Raw genomic sequence first — 11,164 nt, forward strand, 5'->3', positions numbered from 1 at the left:
ACAGGTGTTCTTTACTTTTTCCTTGGCTATTTTAATTTGCATTCCTAGTCTGTCTTTTATAGTTATATTATTGGTATGTTGGTCTGTATTTCCTTTTTGCATGTAGATAGATGAAAATAATGAATTGAGCAAATAATGCTTTCTCTCTACCTGTTACAATCTAATCATTTTCTCCTATTAGTGAGCCAATTATTTCCTTAACTTTTTTGCTATTTATAAGTTGAAAGAAACTTTCCCCCCATTATGTTTGACATTTGTTGCAAGTCTTTGTTCATTCTAAACCTTAGCTTTCCTGATTTCATCTTTGGAAGTTCAGGCTATTTGTTGGTATTCAGTCTTACTTATGTACCCTTTTATTTTATGTACTGGTAATCCTCGAGTTATGACAGTTCACTGAGGGAATGTTTGAAATTATGTGATTACACCCATCAATTTTTTATGACAAAGACCCAGAATTACAAATGTTGCAGCACCATGGCAGTTGTTTGCCCTTATGAACAATTGCAAAAGCACTGAAATGTTCACCCTATTACCCCATTCTGCTCCCGAAAACTGCTTCCCCCTTCTATTCTGCTATGCTAGACTGATTTACCTTGCAAAGATCTGGCTGCTTTCTGCCGCAGTTTCTTTGCATTTGAGGGATAGGAGAGCAGGACTATTTTTCTCCCAGTGTCCGATCGGCTGTCTTTCCTCAAGTCTACATCTTCTCTCCAGCCTCTCTGCCATGGGGTTTGCATGGCAGTGCAGTTTCTTTGCTTGCTCCTGGTGGTTCAAAAGCAGAGTGCAGAGGCAGAGGAGGATGAGCGCAACCTGCTCAGCTTTGCTGACAATCTGCTTTTGGAGTGCTGGGCGGTCTTGGTGAGTCTGAAGGAGCTGAAACCGGGCCCCCAAAGTCTTCTCTGTGCTGAAAGCTTTTGCAAACAGATGGGCAGTGATCTTGCACTGCTTCAGACCTTCCACCCATGTGCAAAAGCTTTCAGTGTGGACAAGCCTGAAGGAACCAAGAGTGTACACCCTGTGATGATTCCCTTGGATGATTCCCCAGATTCCTCTTCAGATGTCAGCTCAGGAGATGATGAGTCCATTCCTGGAACATCAGGAACTCAGTTGATTGATGGCTCTGAATGGCTGTCTCCTTGGAGGAGGCTTCAGCTGGGGAAAATTTGCAATGGCAGCAGGCCAACAAAGAAGCAGAGGAACTGCCTTCTGTACCTAGTCTGAGAACATATAGGGCAGGAGCAGTGGAGGTCAGCCTCGAAAAGAGAAAGTTGCACTGGAAAGCTGGCGATATAACACAGCAGACAGATGGAGCTGTTGCTGGGAATGTGTTTGTTTTCCAGCTGTGTATTTTTGGTTGTGGTATTTTGTGCTTCACTCTGGATTGACACCGTGTTTGGAATTGATTTGTACCTTGGTGACTCTGGACTTTTCTTGCTTCGTGAATTCTCTTGTGTGGATTTAAGTTTGTCTGGTAGAGTTATTTTGTTTGAGCAACTTTCAATTGTTTTGAGGACTATCTATCTATCTATCTATCTATCTATCTATCTATCTATCTATCTATCTATCTATCTATCTATCTATCTAATGGCAAATACATGAACTTACAGTACTTCAAATGTTAATGTCCAGTCCACCCAGCCATTCAAAGATAGGGTGGTCAATGTTGAAAAAAATCAGACATTGGGCCGATGTAAGCTCTTGATAGACATTCAGACACAATTTGATCAGAGGTGGTATTCAGCAGGTTCTGACCATTTCTAGAGAACCAGTAGTGGAAATTTTGAGTAGTTCGGAAAACCAGCAAATACCACTCTGACTGGAGATTTTATAGTATCCTTCCCCTGTCACGCCTACCAAGCCATGCCCACAGAATTGGTAGTAAATTTTTTTTGAATCCTACCACTGAATTTGATGAGTATTTTGTTTAGGAGCACCACAGTCACACTGAGGGGTAGAGACAAGATCCCACTTAAACAATGAGTCCTGGCAGACACCATGTTGAGTACGGATCCTGTTCAGAGTTGACCAATGCTGGCAAGGAAGGTAAAAACATAGTACCTTTTGTGTAGGGTCAAAAAGGGTCAGTTACGTAACTGTCTGTATCTGGGTGTTCAGTAGCCCATTTGGCTTTCCACTGTGTGTTGATGTCAAAGTTGTTAGACAGCTTTTGGGTGAATGCCAGAGAGTCTTCCTGGATTTAAGCTGCCAATTGATAGACGAGGAAGACCAGTGTGCACAGGAAGAAGTGGGTTTCTCATAATTTTGTTGTATTCCTTCACTGAGACTTTCTTTATCTGTTTTTTATCCATTGTCATGTATTAGAGAGCCAGGAATTCTACAAAGATGTCTGACTGCCAACTGTCGTTAACTGCCAATTCTTCAATGTAGTCTGGCTACCAGTTGTTGCTAGTCATTGGTTCACATGCTCTCCACATGCTATTCAGAGTGCACCATGAGGAGGCGAACTAGCATCACATCCCGCTTTGTGGACCATTGGACCATTGCTCTGTGGCCTGCTCATGGCTGGACTTAATTGGGACAGTTCTGAGTTTTGGTGAAGGGAATTGCTGGAGAATAATAATAAACTCACTAAACCACAGTTACAAATGTTTGTGAGTGAATGGGGCAGCACACCCCCAGAGGCTTGTCTTCTCCATGCTGAAAGCATTTGCAAATGGATGGAAGACTTTGGGGGCAGCGATCTTGCATTACTTCAGGCCTTCCGTCATTTGCATTTTGGTACAGAGAAGAGAAGCCTTGGGGCACATGGTCTTGGCTCCTTCAGACTCACTGAGGCTGTCTGACACTCCTGGGCAGGAGGCCTCAGTGAAGCTGAGCAGGGCATGCTTGTTCCTTCTGCCTTTGCTCTCACTGCTCTTCTTTTGGAGCACCAGGAACAGGCAAAGAAACCATGGCAGATAGACTGGAGAGGAGATGGCTTGTTTGATCTTCAAGTTTTTAAAAAGGTAAGTGAATCTCCACAGGCCCAGTGCCTAAGGAGACCTGGTGAGAGAGGATGGGGGGGGGAGGTGTCATGTGAACTGTATATAAATGGAGTCTGATGTCAGATTCCACTCATTGGTCCAGCCACTGGTGGGAAGAATGTAGATCTGTCAGTGGCTGGAGTTGGACAGTGCTGGCTATAAAAAGCCGGCGGTGGCCACAGCTTGCCGCTTTTTGACCGTGCTTGAATAAAAGTTTATCTGGAAACCCTGGGTCCTGCTCCTTCCTTTTATGCCCAGATAACAGGGGGTGGGATATGTGAGATATGTGGGTCGGGGAGGCCTTGGGTGGTCAGAAGCACTCCAATTAGTGAATAGATTGGATAAAGCAGGGAGGGATCACATTCATTTAATGTGATCCTATTAATGAATCCTCAGCTTACAAATGTAATTGGCAGTCTCCATTACATTCATAACTCGAGCATTATCTGTATGCTTCAGCTCTTAACTGTCTGCTTGCCTGACACTCCAGTCATTCTTGGTTATTCACTAATCTTAAATGATTGTTATTAATAATAGTAACAAGTCATAAAATAATGATGATGTTGATACTTTGCAGTATGCTTACTTTCCTTTCAATGTATGTAATTTTTTGTGTTCAGTTTATTAAATATATGGCCCTAATCAATGAGCATAGTTTACAGAAAGTGATTCCAGTTAAGTTTATTGTGCTAACATTGCATATCCAAATAGCTATTACAAAAGGTAAACTAGTAAGGAGGGGGATCTACCAGGGACTTTGCGATATCCCTGGGATTGACAGGATGTGCTCTTTTCATTCACTGTCTCTTTGGGTCCGTTTAGATCCATCCAGGAGCAAAGATATCGGCAGCGATCTCAGACCTCTGAGATTGCATGCCGTATCGTCACGACGCCAGCTCCGCCCTCTTATTTTATAAATCTTTCTTATTAAAGGTTAATATTTCACTATTCAGCTATAGAAACAAGACCAGAAAACACCTCATTTGCAATGTACCACTGAAAGTTCCTTTGAACATGACCTTGTTCTCCAAGATTTAATAGAACATTGAAATTTTAATCATGTGTATTACAAAAACCCTTCCTTTTGAGTCCTCAAAGTACTTTCTTATAAATCAATTTTACAAATTTTAAAAGTCATATCATATTTCTCAGTCATTGCATAGTTAACATTATCATTCGAATTATGCTATTCATATTAAAGAGATACACCTTTTTCACTTTTTAGACTTCTGGAATACTTAGTAAACTCTCACTGGGGAGGTGGGGTATGAGAGGACATTCCATTCCTTTACAGCTCTTCTATTATCTTGATAGGCTGTGATTATCCAAGAAGTATAAGGAATAAAATAAAAAATGATGATCTCCTTTCTGCTTCTTTTTTTTTCTTTGTAATATGTACTCACTGCATACTGATTCTGAAAACCATGAAACTTAATGTAATTCAAGAAAAATTAAAAACTATGTTCCTAAGGATTCCTTGTATTGATAGAAGTTTATAAATACCCTGATCCTAATATACACAGGGTAAGAATGAGAAGGGAAACTAGGAAGAGTAAGCAGTTAATGAAAAATATTTGAAATAGAATTGTTCTTTCTAGGCCATTCTATTAACTAGAATATCTGTGAATTTAAATTTTTAGCTTGTTCCAAGCTAATAGAATAGTAATATATCATTAGCAAAACCTCAAAACTGAAATAAAATATGATGTCAAGGTTTCATCTATTTTCTACAGTTGTGTCTTCAAGGTAACAACTGAAAATATGAAAAAAATGGAACAGAAGGATAGCAAAAATAAATATCAGAATAGAATTGTAAGCACTAACACTATAATTTGTAAAAATTCTTGCTGGAAAGATAAAAGTATAATCTAGGTTTCACCAGTTACATTGCTATGTTAATGAGATTATATGGGAGATGTTCTTTTAAAAAGATTACTTCATCAATTTAGGAATGTCAGTATATGGTGAATTTACCAAATGCTTCCTTTAGTTGGAAAAGATTTGTCATCTCATCTTTTGAATTGTTTTGTCATTTGATTGCAAGAAAACAGAATATATATCTTTATTTTGTCGAGTATTGTCAGACTTCACTGTTCTCAACATTTTCTATCCATATATCTTATTTTATTAACTATTAAATAAAATCTATTGTCTGTATTTGAAAAATATTTTTGTATTGCTGGAGAGTCTTACATTTTCATGACTTCAATTAAAAAACTAAGATGCATATATAGTAATTTTACTACGTTTTCCCTAACCCTAAACTAATCTATTGCCCCAGTGTTATGTATTCTCTTTAAAACATGTATTAATATGTAAATTATTATGTAAACTATGTAATTTTCAGTATCAGAACTCAATATAAAGCACAGACTTTCTTTGAAAACCAGTATAGGTATTTCTAGTAATGACCTTGTTCATTTCCAGATGATTACAAATCTGCTCCTTGATTATCTTTTCTAGGATTTTCTCAGCTGATTGGTCTGTAGTTTTCTGGATCACCTCTTTTCCAGCCCTCTGACAGGTCCCCTGTGCTCCAGCAGCTCTGAAAGGTTTCATTCAGTGGTTCTGAGATTTGCCAACTCTTTCAGGATCTTGGGATGTAAACCATCTGGTCCCAAAGATTGCAGTTAGTCCAAAGTACATAGGTGTTTTCTTACTAATTCTTTGATTATTTTGACTTGCATTCCTACTCTGTATCCCATGGTGCTAAGGTTTTGATACGTTGGTTTTTTTTTTCTTTTTGCATAAACATAGATACATAAAGGTAAAAGAATTAAGCAGTTCTGCTGTCTCCCTACTGCCCATCACATTCTCGCCATCTTCTGTCATTAGAGGTCCAACTATTTCCTTGACTTTAATCTGGAGCATTCTGTGTTTCTTCATTTTTGTTTAGCCCTTTAGTATCTCATTTTCCAGGATTTCTCAAATGTTTTGAACTGCTTTTCTTTTAAGATTTCTATACATGGAATCCTTCCTAGTCTTTCATTTAGTTTTCTGAAATCAGCTCTCTTAAAGTCTAAACACTACTTTGAATATGTTCAGTTTTCTATAGTTGCATTATAATGAATTCCAGTATAACAAATTAACCCCCCCAAAATACCCCCCCTACACTCCCCCACCCAAAACCCCCCCTTTTGGATATTAATTAAATACCCCCCCCCCAACCAAAAACAAACCCAAAAACAACCCTAAAACCAAAAGTTAAATATATCCCCCCCCCCGCCCCCCCCAACCCCCCCCCTCCCCCCCCCCCCCCCCCCCCCCCCCCCCTTATCCTCAGACATCTTGTTGGCAAAGGAAGGGATAAAATAGTTTATATTTATTTCTATTTCTGGATTTTTACCACAATGACAACAACCAATGATCTGTAGTTGTGTCAGCCTCAAGATCTCTTCGGGTACCCTAACTGCTATCTATCTCATTTATTTCTCCCATATCCTACCTACTTTATCTTCTCTACTGCTAGGCTTAATTCTTTCGGCTGTCATTAGCAACGGGGAGGGGTAATTGTGGGGGGAAGAGAGCTGGAGGTGTTTTGCATTCCTTTACTGTGGGGGAAGCAAAAGGAGGGGGTGTATGATTTCTTCTTTTCAACTTTCCATTTCCTTGCTAGCCTCTATCCCTTTTTGCGCAGCTGCGATGTCTTATCAAAATATGTCAAGGTCAACGGACAGAGGCCTCATCACCACCTGAAGATGCCCACATGATCATATTCAGAACTTTTAATTGGAAGAGACTTCTGGACTTCGGGGGGTGGGAACAATTCCATTTCTTTGCATGTGTGATCTGCGCGCCAAATTCTCAGTTTCGGAATTCCATCTGTAGCTTCCTCTTCATTTTCCAGTAAAAGAATAACTTTACTCTGATCCATGGAGTCTGGGTATTTCTTTCTTGGATTTTGAAGGAAGCACACACTGACATTATTCCGAAACTCCCCATCAGCCCACCCGGAGAAAACACCAACTTTTCTTCCGAGGGGGTTTCACATCATGTCATCTCCAGCCAGTGATGAAGATGACCAGGGAGCTGCGGGGGGGCAGCCAATGCTGTTACCAGAGATGCCAGCCGCCGACTTATTGGCCGACCTTACTCTGGAAGAAACCCCAGCTGAGATGCCCAGATGGTCGTTAGGAGTTGGATGGAGAGATCCGGAAGACCCCCCCCCCTCCTGGAATCACTGTAAGTCGAAGAGGTGCGAGGGAAAGGCTGTGGCAAGAGGGGGAGGAGATGGAATGCAGGCTGGATCAAGCCGGGAAAAGCTTTATGGATGCTTCTGAGAAACCCGGCAGGGCTCCAACATATGAGGGGGAAGGGGGAGCGAGTTCAGCCTGGGGAAGTCGGGCTGCCACCCCCCCCCCTAGCCCAGCCCACACCAGCGCAACAACCAGCCGCCGCCCGGGGAGCCCCAGCAATGGGTGTAATGCCTAGAAGACGCCACCTGCCCCCCTTAGATGTGAAGTTTGGAGGAAATCCCAAGGATTTGGGGTTTTTCCTGGTACAGGTCGGAAGCTATATGGCAGAATATGAAAGGGAGTTTACCTCTGAAGCAGCCAAAGTAAGATGTGTTACCAGGACCCTGGAGGGGTTGGCAGCAGACTGGGTGGTGACTTTGTATAATGATAACTCCCCCCAACTGCGAAGCCTTGATGTTGCCTTGAGGAGGAGGTTTGAAGACCCTCTGGCGGAGAGAAGGGCCAGGATCAGAATGAAAACCATAACTCAAGGGGGGAGATCAGTTGCTGACTACACCCAAGAGTTCAGACAGCTGGCATACCGCATCCGAGGCTGGTCCCAGGAGGCTCTAATAGAAGCCTACAAAGATGGCCTAAATGAAGAGGTATACCACATGTGCATCTCCAGAAGGGATCCACATGACTTGCAGTTGTGGTACCTGCTAGCGGAAGAAGTGGAAATAGATCTAGCCTGAAGCAGACGCAGAGGAGGCCCCGCATGGAGCAACCTGCTCCCCTCCCGGCTCTGAGAGACCCCTAAACCCCGAAAGGGAGCGATGATGGCAAGGGCCAAATCCACTGCCTGTTTTCGTTGTGGGAAGGAGGGCCACCGGATTGCGGATTGTCGGGTCAAACCAGATCCAAAGAGAGGACGGGGCCCAGGGAGGAAGCCCGAAACCTCCCCAACCAGGCCTCGCGAAACCGGGCTAAAGATAGGGGAGGTTGTAGAGGTCGCTCCCCCAGCAGAAAAAGAGCTGGGGCCTCCGACTCCCCCCGACGAGAGTGAGACCGACTCGGAAGACGACGTCCCGGTAAGTCCTAACCGGGGGCCCCTAACCATCCCAATTAAGTTAAGGGTGCCCACCTCAGGGACCGAGGGGGAAATGCTGGCCTTATTGGACTCGGGGTGCACGAGGTGCCTAATTAGCATGAAAGTAGTTAAGGCCATGGGCATCGGACTGAGAAATTTGAGAACGCCCATATCCTTTTGCCAACTGGATGGGTCTGAGGCAGGAGGTTGCCCTGCACGTTTTATAACGGAACCCCTAGAGATGACCATGGGAACCCACAGCGAGACCCTGTGTTTTATTGTGGCTCCCGGGATGGAACAGTCCCTAATCTTGGGATTGCCCTGGCTTCAGAAATGGAATCCCCAAGTGAACTGGAGAGAGGGGTGGATACGGATTCGCACCGATCGGCTTCCGGAAGGGGAGGAGCAACCCACCCGGGAACTGGGGAGAATCCCCATCCGAAGCCCCAAAGCCCTGCTGAGACAGCTTCCGCAGGGGCCGAGCGCATAGAAGGGGAGGAGAAAATCCCGAAAGAGTACTGGGACCTAAGAGAGGTGTTTAGCGAAGAGGCCTCCGATGAGCTCCCTCCCCATCGGTCAACCGATTGTAGCATTGAATTTCTACCGGGGGTGACGCTCCCGAAGCCAAAGATGTATTCGATGACCCCAAGGGAATTGGAGGAATTGAGATCGTTTATCGACAAGAACTTGAAACAGGGTTTCATCCAACCTGCCAGACCTCGAGTGGCAGCCCCTGTGTTGTTCTGCGAGAAGAAAGATGGCTCCAAACGCTTGGTGGTGGACTATCGAAACCTGAATGCGGTGTCCGTGGAGAACGTGTACCCCCTTCCTCTAATGAAGGACATGTTAGCCCACCTGGCCAAGGGGAAGATCTTCACGAAACTGGACTTGAGGGAGGCTTACTACCGAATCCGAATTAAAGAGGGAGACGAGTGGAAAACTGCATTCAACTGCCCGATGGGTTGCTTCCAGTTCAATGTTCTCCCATTTGGCCTACAGGGGGCACCAGCCGTTTTCATGCAAATGATCAACCAGGTGCTCCACGAACATTTATACAAGGGGTTTTTAGTCTACCTGGACGATATCCTTATCTACACGGAGACTAGAGACGAACATGTGAAACTGGTATGGTCCGTGCTGCACAAACTGCGTGCTGCCAAATTGTATGCCAAATTGTCCAAATGTGAGTTCCATCAAGAAAAAATCGACTACCTGGGATATCGTATCTCACCCGAGGGCCTCGAGATGGACCCGGAGAAGGTACGAGCTGTATTGGATTGGGCCCCACCGAGAACCCGTAAACAGCTTCAAAGTTTCCTTGGATTTGCCAACTTTTACCGGCAATTCATCCCATGTTTTGCTAAAATAGCCATGCCTATCACCAACCTCCTAAAAACAAAGGTCGAAGCGAAGCCAAAGCCCAGCCAGCCATTGAATTGGTCCATGGAGTGCCAAGCTAAAAAGCTAAAAAGACTATTTGCTGCAGAACCAGTGCTAAAGCACCCAGACATGGACACCCCTTTCGTGATCCAAGCTGATGCGAGCGATGTGGCCGTAGGAGCGGTCTTACTTCAGTTAAACAAGAAGGGGACACTACAACCGTGTGCCTACACCTCCCGTAAATTAACTGACACTGAACGTAGATGGGCTGTCTGGGAGAAAGAAGCTTTTGCAGTCTGTTGGGCCCTACTGACTTGGAGGCATTTTCTGGAAGGCGCAAGGCACCCATTTGAGGTATGGACTGACCATAAAAATCTGGAGGCCTTAAAAATGCCTCGGAAATTATCTCCTAAGCAAGTTAAGTGGGCCCAGTACTTCAAGTGATTCAATTTCTTTCTGAAATACATCCCAGGAGGAAAGAATTTTATGGCGGATGCTTTATCTAGAATGCCACAATACAACAGTGTTCGAAAAGAAGTGATAAGTCCGATTGTGCCCACCACACAGCTGGCTGCACCAGTGGTCACCAGAGCGCAAAAGAGGAAACAAGAGGCAGATCTGTCCAATGACTTGATCGAGCGATTTAAAGAAGCTCTGAAAACAGATGAGTGGTTCCAGGCAAATGCGAATAACTGCACCGTTAGAGATGGTTTAGCCTGGATGGGTGCAAAGCTGTATGTACCACAAACATTGAGGAGCCAAGTGTTACAACAGACTCATGACTCCAAGGCAGCGGGTCATTTTGGTTTCGTGAAGACCTTACACCTGGTGAAGCAGCGGTTCTGGTGGCCCTCATTGAAAAAAGACATTGAAACTTATGTAGCAAGCTGCCCAGTCTGCGCCTCAGCCAAGAGACCTCCTGGTAAGCCGCCAGGTCTGTTGCAGAATGTGGCCAGACCAACTGCCCCTTGGAAGGAAATCTCCATGGACTTTATAGTAGATTTAGCTGAGAGTGCTGAGCACACAGTCATCTGGGTGGTGACCGACTTGTTTTCCAAGCAAGCACACTTCATACCTTGCTCCAAGATTCCTCGGTGAAGTCGTTAGCCAGACTGTTCATTATACATGTCTACAGACTGCATGATGTCCCTGAGCGTGTAATTTCTGATCGAGGGATTCAATTTACCTCGAACTTCTGGAGGAAATTTTTGAAGTTAATAGGCTCCACCCAGGGTTTAAGCTCCACCCACCACCCCCAAACTAATGGGGCCTGTGAGTGGACTAATGGGGTGTTAGAGCAATATCTCCGGTGTTACATAAATTATCAGCAAGACAACTGGGTGGATCTACTACCCTTTGCGGAGGTGGCGTATAACAATTCTGTTCACAGCAGTACTGGATTTACCCCCTTCAAAGTGGCCACGGGGCAAGATTTTGTACCCATACCTGAACTCCCTCGCGAGAAACCCAATGTCCAGTCATTGGACGACTGGATATCTCAACTTCAACTCAATTGGCCAGTCGCTCGTAAAGCT

This window comes from Pseudonaja textilis, chromosome Z (genome assembly GCF_049901715.1).
Source record: "Pseudonaja textilis isolate UNSWEBS1 chromosome Z, rPseTex1.2, whole genome shotgun sequence".
In the NCBI taxonomy this organism is placed as follows: Eukaryota; Metazoa; Chordata; class Lepidosauria; order Squamata; family Elapidae; genus Pseudonaja; species Pseudonaja textilis.